Genomic DNA, 10072 nt, shown 5'->3' on the forward strand with positions numbered 1-10072 from the left:
TGCAGGCAGCACTGAATCCACAGAGGGATAAACAACAGAAAGCCAGAAAGAATAGTAATGGTGCCAAATAACTCTGCGCTCCTCCACACATGGATAAGGAATCAAAGGTTCAATTAAAGTCCAAAATAAATAAAGCCTTAAATAAAAGATGGACTTTAATTGAACCTTTGATTCCTTATCCATGTGTGGAGGAGTGCGGATTTAATTGGCACCACGCCTATCCTTTCTGGCTACCTGGAAACTAAATCTTGTAGGGCTAGGAACCACCTAGCTACTCGGGCATTGTTTCCCTTCTTTTCTCGCATCCACCTTAGTGGGGATGGTCCGACACTAACCTGAACCTTCTACCTAACAGGTGATACCTCAGAGAGTCTAACGCCCACTTGATGGCTAAACATTCTTTTTCTACTATGGAGTAGTTCTTCTCACACATGGACAGTTTCCAACTGAGGTACATTATTGGGTGTTCCTCTCCTTTAATATCCTGGGACAAGACTGCTCCAAGTCTGACATCCAATGCGTCCGTCTGGACCACAGACTCTTTGGAGAAATTTTGCACCACCAAGACAGGCTGTTTACAGAGGGTCAGTTTTAAATCCTGGAAGGCCGCTTCAGCTTCCGGGGCCACTTAGCCATAGCCGACTTCGTCCCTTTGGCTATGTGCCCACGATGCAGAAATGAAGCAGAAAATTTCTGCAGCATTTCTGAATCTCCCTGGCAGAAAAAACGCATGCAGATTGTGCATGCGTTTTTCCTGCAGAATACATGCGGATCCACATGCGGATTCACATGCGTTTCCGCATGCAGATTGACAAGCGCTTTCCAGGCGATAGCATCACTTGGAAAGTGCTTGACAACTAGGTCACACTGTATAAATCCATGAAAACAGCATGGATTTATACAGTGTGAACCGTAAAAATTAAAACAAATAAAGCTATACTCACCCCCGATGCCCGGCGTGGCTGCAGCTCTGCTTCCTGGCTTGTTCCCGGCTGCCGGCATATCGCGAGACAGAGCGGTGAAGGGCCTGCGGTCACATGACTGTGACGTCACCGCAGGTCCTCAAGCGATGCCGGCATTCAGAGAGAAGCCTTCGGTAAGGTGAGTATAAACTTTATTTGTTATTTTATTCTTTATTTACAGGTACAATGGTACCCAGGTCTAGATGAGAGTCTCCTCTCCTCCAGAACTGGGTACCATCCGCACATAGAGACGCATAGAAGCCGCTTGTAAAAATGTACAGTCGCGGTTTCTATGCGTCTCAATGCAAGTCAATGGCGGGAGTTACGCTGCGCTTCCGCAAAATTAAATGACATGCTGCGGATTTTTGTACGCAGCATAAACGCTGCGGAAAAATCCGCAGCATGTACATAGAACATGCGGAATCCCCTTGGGGACCATGGGGTGCGGATTACCTAGCGTTTCACAAGCGTTTATGCTGCGGAAATTCCGCAGCATAAACGCTTGAAAAACGCTACGTGGGCACCCAGCCTTTCAGAAGATCCATCAGCGGGGCTGCTATCAGGGCAAAGTTATGGACATCCTTCGATAGTCGCCACAATGCCTAGAAATGCCCTGACCTGCTTCTTCGTGAGGGGCTGTGGCCAGTTCAGAATCGCCTCAACCTTATTTATTTATGGTTTTATTTCCCCTCTATCAACCACGTAGTCCAGATACCTGGCTTCCTCCATCCCCATAGCACATTTCTTCAGGTTGATGGTAAAGCCCACCTTCCTTAGGGCGTCAAGTATTGCTTGAACTTTGCCAAGATGACTTTCCTAGTCCTGGCTGAATATGACGATGTCAACTAGGAAGGCTACTGCGTACTTATTATGGGGTGCTAAGATCCGGTCCATGGCTCTCTGTAAAGTGGCCGGATCTCCCTGAAACCCAAACGGCATCCTGACATATTGATAACATCCATCTGGCGTCGAGAAGGCTGTCTTCTCCTTGGCCTCTTTGGACCGGGGAATTTGCCAGTATCCTTTGGTGAGGTCCAGGGTGGTGATGTACCGAGTGGGTCCTAGCCTTTCGATAAGCTCATATACCTTAGGCATTGGGTAGGCGTCGAACTTCGAGACCTTGTTCAGCTTCCTATAGTCATTGCAAGTATCTCATTATTTCTCTGTAGCACCCAGGCCAGCAGAACCTCTTGAGAATCCGTTCCTAAGTCTTATCTGCGCCAGGTGACCACCCAACACATGGGAATGAGCCATGTCAAGTGCCCTGCGTCTAAAGGGCCCTGGCACTAGCAACTGCTCTATTACCTCACCCCTTGACTTGGTTACTATGTACAGCAGTTCCCCATTCACAGCAAAATGAGGGAACCCACTGTCGGCCCCCTGGCTCCTGAGGCACTCCATTTAACACGGTAACATTTTTGAACGCCCCTTTCAAAGTTAAATCCATGAGTTGGGCAGTTCCAAATTTTCCCTCGGACACCCCCTGCTCAGGGATATTGACCTCAGGGGATGCTACCTCATCCTCATCGCCCACAAACACACACATGGGAAACTCGTCCATTACAGCCTGCGGCGAGGTGTCTTCAGGGATGATCTGGCTGACGTCCGAGCAACCAGGTGTCCCCGCTTTCCCCCACATATCCCAGAATAAAGCAAAGTCCTGTCTGATTATTATCGGGTGCATCAAGTCTTTAACGACCCCCACTTCCTGAGATGAGGTGCCACAGTCCATGTTTACATCCACCCAGGCCACAGGATAGTTTTTAGCGTCCCCATGGATACACCAGACACCCACCACCTTCCCAGAAACCAGCTGATGAGGGAGTTTGGCGCTTATCAGGGTTACCAAACTTCCTGAGTCCAACAGTCCAGACACTTGCACCCCGTTTATGGACAATGAGCATGCCTGAGCACCCTCGCCATGCTGAGGAACCGCGCTACAGGCGGGGTAGGCAAAATAAGAGCAACGCCAGCCCAAGTTGCAGTCCATTTGCTCAGAGTACATGGGACACCGAGTGGCTATATGGCCAGGGGCATGACACCTCCAGCAGAGGATAGAATGGGACTGATTTCCCAGCTGCGATTCAGCTGCCTCCTGGGACTTTGGATGCCCACCCAGTGAAGATTTAGTCCTCTTCTTCTGGGAGCCCTAGAAAGGTGACATAACCACTGCTTAACCACCCAGGGAACCCTTTACCGCCTGGTACCTCTACTAGGCCCACCGGGTAGTCTGCATTTTGGAGATCTCCCTGGGCAGCCCAGGACTAAATTGGCTTAGGCAGTGAGTGGATAAACCGATCCATGACCACTCTCTCGACCATCTGGGCTGGGGAACAAGTCTCTGGCTGCAGCCACTTCTGTACCAGGTGCAAAAGATCAAACATTTGTGACCGAGGAGGTTTGCCCCTGTGGAAGTTCCAGATGTGAACTTGTTGTGCCCTGACTGCGAGGGTTACTCCCAGTCGCGCCAGGCTCTCAGCCTTAAGCTTGCTATACTCCTTAGCGTCCTATAGGGCCAGATCAAAATACGCCTTCTGTGGTTTCATTGGTCAGATATGGAGCTAGAACCTCCGCCCACTTCTCCGGTAGTAGTCGCTCACAGTCCGCCACCCTCTCAAACACGGCCAGGAACGCCTCGACGTCATCCCCTTGAGTCATCTTTTGCAACACCCGTCTCACGGTTTTCCTTACCTGGGTCTTGTCGTTTTGGCCTCGAGGTGGTGCGGCTTCTCTGATACGGACGGCCTCCGCCAGGAGCGTCATCAGTTCCTGCTGCTGTCGCTGCTGCATCTGTTGCTGTTGAACCTGGAATTGCTGTATCAACAATTTGTTGGTCTCCTGCTGAGCTTACTGCTGATGTATATTTGCCTGCACCAGTTGCTTAATCAGCTCCTCCATGCTTGCTGCCAGACGAAACTTGCTGGCTGGCAGCCTTCACCCAGGACATACTGTTAGAACTATCCTGTTAGGTTTTTTTTAGTTTGCTGGTCACATGACCATTTTTGCCTATTTAATCTGGCTCTACCCTCCTGGCCTTGCTGGACTTCATTGTATTTACTACTCTTGAGCTAGCTTGGTGCTCTGTTGCCGCTCTCTGTTAGTTTTGCTAGGTCTTCTGACCTCTATGCTTTTTGTTGTGTGTTTGTCTTTGACTGCTACTATTTCTGCTAGGAGGTGTCCAACTTATCCCAGTCCCTAGTTCTTGTAGGGATCCCTCCCTCACATCTATAGGTCTTCGTACAGACTAGCCGAGGACTTTAGCGGGTCTGATCGCAGGATCAGGTTCCCCGTTACATTGTAGGGATCTAGTTTAGTTCTATTGTAGGGACAGATCTCCTGTCTTTCCTTAGTCCCTGTAGCAGATCATAACAGTAAGTCCAGCCCTAAAAGAAAAAAAAAAAATTTTCTCTAAGGAAAGACCTCCAGTTTTCCATCATGGTCTCAGTTCAAGATTTGGCTCAACGCTTGCAGGGACTCTCTCTGGAGGTGGCCAAGCTCCAACAACACGTGAGTAGCTGTTCTGGAGCACATTTTGTGGAACCAAAGGTACGTTTGCCTGATTTAATTTTTGGCGAACAACAAGATTTTTTTTCTTTTAAAAATGCTTGTTTATTGTATTTTCGTTTGAGACCCGGATCCTCTGGTGATGAATCACAGTGCATAGGGTTCATAATGTCACTTTTGCGCAAAGATCCTCAAGGATGGGCCTTCTCTCTCCAACCTAGTGATCCGTGCTTTAGATCAGTGGATAGTTTTTTTTCTGCTTTGGGTTTGTTGTACGATGATCCTGATCGTGTCTCATCTGCTGAGTCTGAATTGAGACGTTTGAGGCAGGGATCAGGTAATGTGGAAAAATATTGTTCTCACTTCCGTCGGTGGTCTGCCCAGGTGGGGTGGAACGATTCAGCTTTGAAAAGCTTGTTTCTTGCAGGGTTAGGTGAAAGGGTTAAGGATTTACTGATTGCTTATCCCACACCTGGAAACTTGCAGGAGGCAATGCAATTAGCTATACGGGTGGACAGGAGACTGCGTGCAAGGGTTAATGAGAGCAAATCCTCTGCTATGTCAGCTCCGAGTCCTGAGAGGGTCTGTGCTGACAATGGAGAGCCGATGGAGATTGGGGCGATGGCACCCCGCTCTCAGGAAAAAGACCGCAGGCTTTCTGAAGGCTTGTGCTTCTATTGCGGAAATTCTGGTCATTTTATTAAGAACTGTGTGCTTCGTATGAAGAAAGAAAAAAAAATGGTCAGTCATGCACGTATTGCCTGTTTAAATTCTAAGGGAGTATTCCTATCTGCCACTACTGCTGCTCAGGATGAATTAATTGAATTTTGGGTATTTGTGGATTGTGGTTCTACTCTGAATGTGATTGATGGGGGATTCTTGGAAAAACTTAGATTAGAACCTAAAACTTTGTCATCCCCTATTGCTGTGGTTTCTGTTGATGGCTCTCCCTTGAAGAGTGTTACTCATAAGGTCTGTGAATTTCCCCTCACTATTAATGGTATTCATCAAGAGAATTTGGATTTGGTGGTATTGGATAATTTGCCTTCTCCAGTAATATTGAGGTTACCCTGGTTAAAATTGCACAATCCTGTACTGGATTGGTCTACCAATGAAATTAAGTCCTGGAGCCCTAAGTGTTATGACAAGTGTTGTAACGGACGTATTGCTGCGGTGGAAAAAGGGGAATTACCTGTACCTATTCAGGATTTTTGGAGAGTTTTTTCTGAGGATGAGTCACAAATTTTGCCTCCCCATAGAGACTATGATTGTACCATTGAATTTGTCCCTGGAGTGACTCTTCCTAAAAGTCGTTTATTTAATCTTACTATTCCTGAGAGAAAGGCTTTGGAGGAATACATACAGACAAGCTTGGCCGCCGGTCACATTAGGCCTTCCAAGTCTCCTGTGGCTGTTGGATTTTTTTTTGTAAAAAAAAAAAAGATGGCGGTTTACGTCCTTGTTTGGACTTTCGTGAGATTAATAAAATTACTGTACGCAATCCTTACCCACTGCCATTGATTCCTGATTTATTTAACCGGTTAGTGGGGGCCAAGTGGTTCTCTAAAATTGATCTCCGGGGGGCATACAATTTGTTGCGCATGAAGGAGGGTGATGAATGGAAGACTGCTTTTAACACTCCTGTGGGTCATTTTGAGAATCTGGTGATGCCTTTTGGTCTTACCAATGCTCCAGCATTTTTTCAGAATCTTATTAATGACATCCTTAGACCTTTAATCGGCAAAAATGTGGTTGTGTATTTGGATGACATTCTGATTTATTCGCCTGATCTGGAGTCTCATTGGCGGAGCGTACGTGAGGTATTACAGTTATTAATGGACAATTCGCTTTTTGCTAAGCTGGAGAAATGTGAGTTCGCTGTACAGAGAATTAGTTTTTTGGGCTACATTATCTCCAGTGAAGGTTTTGAGATGGACCCGGTTAAAGTTCAAGCTGTGCAGGAATGGCCTAGGCCTATTGGTTTGAAATCGATACAGAGGTTTTTGGGTTTCGCCAATTATTACAGAAAATTCATAAAAAAAATTTCTATTATTGTCAAACCGCTGACCGATCTCACCAGGAAAGGTGCTAATGCGGTTCAGTGGACTTCTGAGGCCATTGAAGCTTTTGTGTTTCTAAAGGAGAGGTTCACCTCTGCTCCCATCCTTATGCAGCCTGTTGTGACTAAGCCGTTTTTGGTTGAGGTTGATGCTTCTTCGGTGGGGGTCGGTGCAGTGTTGTCTCAGGAAAACAAGGATGGAGTACATCCCTGTGCCTTTTTTTCAAAAAAATTTTCTGAGACTGAACTTAATTACGATATTGGTAATCGGGAATTGCTGGCGATTAAACTCGCATTTGAACACTGGCGTCACCTCTTGGAAGGTGCTGAATTTCCCATTCAGGTTTTCACTGATCATAAAAATCTGATCTATCTTGATGCTGCCAAGCGCTTGAATGCCCGTCAGGCTAGGTGGGCACTTTTTTTCTCGCGGTTTAATTTTTCCGTTACTTACATCCCGGGTACCAAGAATGTTAAAGCGGATGCTTTGTCTCGCAGCTTTTCTCCCATGGTCGGTGTTGAGGAGGAAGAGGAGAGCATTTTACAAGAAGGTGTTGTGATTGCTGCTTTGGACTCCGTTTTGGAGGATGAGATTCTTAAAGCTCAGGAGAATGCCCCATCTAACACTCCCCATGGGAGGTTGTTTGTGCCTAGGACCTTTAGGAGAGATTTGTTTGTTGAGTGTCATGAGTCTCGGTTGGCAGGTCATCCAGGAATTTCTGAGACCAAGAGACTTGTGGGTCGCAGTTTTTGGTGGCCTGGATGGCAGAAGGAAGTCATTAAGTGGGTGCGCCAATGTACTGTGTGTGCTAGATCCAAGTCTTCGCATGCTCCTGCTGCGGGGTTGCTTTGCCCTCTGGAGGTTCCTAGTGCACCTTGGACACATCTGGCTATGGACTTTATTACTGACCTTCCCCCCTCTGAAGGTTTCACGGTCATCTGGGTGATCGTGGACCGTTTTAGCAAGATGTGTTACTTGGTTCCCTTCATCAAACTGCCTTGCGCTAAGACACTCGCTAAGGCCTTTGTCAAGGAAATTGTCAGACTACATGGTGTTCCTACTGACATTGTTTCTGATAGGGGACCTCAGTTCGTGGCTCGTTTTTGGCGTGCCTTTTGTGACAGGTTGGGAGTTCATTTGTCGTTTTCATCCGGATATCATCCTGAGTCTAATGGCCAGACAGAAAGGAAGAACCAGGATGTTGAGCAGTTCTTGCGTTGTTTTGTGGCAGACAAGAGGGGTGGTCTGAGTTTCTGCCACTTGCTGAATTTGCTCTTAACAACCATACATCCTCTTCTGCTGGGTGTTCGCCTTTTTTTTGTTGTTCTGGGAGACATCCGTCTTTTGGGTCATTCTCCAAATTGGTTTCGGCTGTGCCTGAGGAGGAGAGTTTTTCCGGTAATTTGGAGAGAGTTTGGACGGATGTGCGTGGTAATCTTCAGGAGGCTAACAAAAAATCTAAGAGGTACTTTGATAGGAAACGGCAAGAGGTTTTGTTTGCTGTTGGTGACATGGTTTGGTTGTCCTCTAAGAATCTGCGATTGAGGATTCCTTCTAAAAAATTGGGTCCCAAGTTCGTAGGGCCCTTTAAGGTGCTTCAGATAGTTAACCAATCTGCTGTTAGGTTGGAGGTTCCTACGTCCTGGAAGATTAACCCGGTGTTTCATGTTTCTCTGTTGAAAAAAGCTGATGTGTCGGATGGTGACGCCTCTGCCACTGTTCCTCCGGTGGTGGAGGACGGGGAATATGAAATTTCCCGCATCCTAAATTCTAGACGGTATAGAGGGAGTTTGCAGTATCTCGTCGCTTGGAAGGGTTTCGGACCTGAGGATAACTCATGGGTGAGGGCGGATGATGTTTCTGCTTCCAGACTTGTCAGAGCGTTTCACAGGAGGTTTCCTGGTAAGCCTGGGCCTAGGGGATCCGGAGGATCCTCTTAGAAGAGGGGGTACTGTTAGAACTCTCCTGTTATTTTTTTTTTAGTTTGCTGGTCACATGACCATTTTTGCCTATTTAATCTGGCTCCGCCCTCCTGGCCTTGCTGGACTTCATTGTATTTACTACTCTTGAGCTAGCTTGGTGCTCTGTTGCCGTTCTCTGTTAGTTTTGCTAGGTCTTCTGACCTCTATGCGTTTTGTTGTGTGTTTGTCTTTGACTGCTACTATTTCTGCTAGGAGGCGTCCAACTTATCCCAGTCCCTAGTTCTTGTAGGGATCCCTCCCTCACATCTATAGGTCTTCGTACAGACTAGCCGAGGACTTTAGCGGGTCTGATCGCAGGATCAGGTTCCCCGTTACATCGTAGGGATCTAGTTTAGTTCTATTGTAGGGACAGATCTCCTGTCTTTCCTTAGTCCCTGTAGCAGATCATAACACATATACAGTTTCCTATAGCAATCATACTGCCCCTTGGGATTCATGCCCACACTTCTAGCACCAATTTGTGAGGGGTCAACTCTGTGGTAGGAGCTGGTTCACACAGGGATGCAGTCCGCAGGTTCAAACAAACTGGTGGTTTATTAAATGTCCATAAACCAGGAAGGAAACAAAAATATCTCAGCCTCTTTCAGGTTCCAAACAGAACAAAACATAAAATAACCAGTCCATACAGCACGCCCTCAATCGTTTAAATGCAGATGCCTTTCTCTGCCTTCAGCAAGATCTGAGCAGCACATGTAAGCCTGCTCACCTTGTACAACACACACAGACAGCCAGACTGAGACAGGCGCAGCTGTCTTAAATCAGGCCTTCCAAGACCTAAACTGGAGGTAAGTGAGCAGCTGATCCCACCTAGCTCTTTCAGCTGCTCGTAAAACCCGGCCCTCTAATCCGAGTACATTAAATACCTTTCAGCACTATGTGTGCTGGAGCCTGCTTTTCCGAGTCCTACATCACCAAGGCTTGGCATGTCGGGGACACATACCTCCCGTCCATGACCTGTTCGGCTGCAACCTTACAGTATTCATGGAATGTCTTAAGCTGTTGCTCAGATTCCATCCAGATTATTAAAATATTGTCAATGTAATAGTAGTAGGCAAGAGGCCTGATGGTACATGAGGACAAGAAGTCACTTTCAAGCTTGGCCATGAAAAGATTTGCATACTGTGGAGCCATTTTACTTCCCATTGCTGTACCAGTCTCATGTAGATATATGTTGTTATCAAATTCAAATAATTGTGGGTGAGGATGAATTTTGTAAGTTTCAAGACAAATGTGAAACAATCCTCCTTGTCTGTTTGCTTTCCCTCCCAATACCTTTTCTTTCTACCACTGTTAGGTTTCTGGGAAGTTCTACTTATTCCTTTTATTTTTGGTTCTCATTAGCTTGCCTTCTTTGCCCTATATGAATGTGTTTCTCACTAAGGGTTTTTCATATCTTACTTCACACTTTTCTTTCCCTTTATTGACAGTGTGTTGCGGCCTCCTCTCTGATACGAGAAACTCCTCAAATGCCTATTTAAGAGTTAGGTCCTAGTTTGTGTTTTTAGTTGTGCAGCTATGGCCTTTCTAGTCTGTACAGAGACCAGTAGGGTGTAGTCGCTGCATT

At 46.6% G+C, this 10072-nt stretch overlaps 1 protein-coding gene across 2 annotated transcripts in view; it reads left to right on the forward strand.

Moving 5' to 3' along the window:
- Window positions 1–10072, forward strand: part of LOC141198693 (uncharacterized) — a 50744-nt gene that overhangs the window by 10528 nt on the left and 30144 nt on the right. The window lies entirely within an intron of this gene.

This window comes from Phyllobates terribilis, unplaced genomic scaffold (assembly GCF_046119375.1).
Source record: "Phyllobates terribilis strain yellow unplaced genomic scaffold, ASM4611937v1 Scaffold_99__1_contigs__length_5935540, whole genome shotgun sequence".
In the NCBI taxonomy this organism is placed as follows: domain Eukaryota; kingdom Metazoa; phylum Chordata; class Amphibia; order Anura; family Dendrobatidae; genus Phyllobates; species Phyllobates terribilis.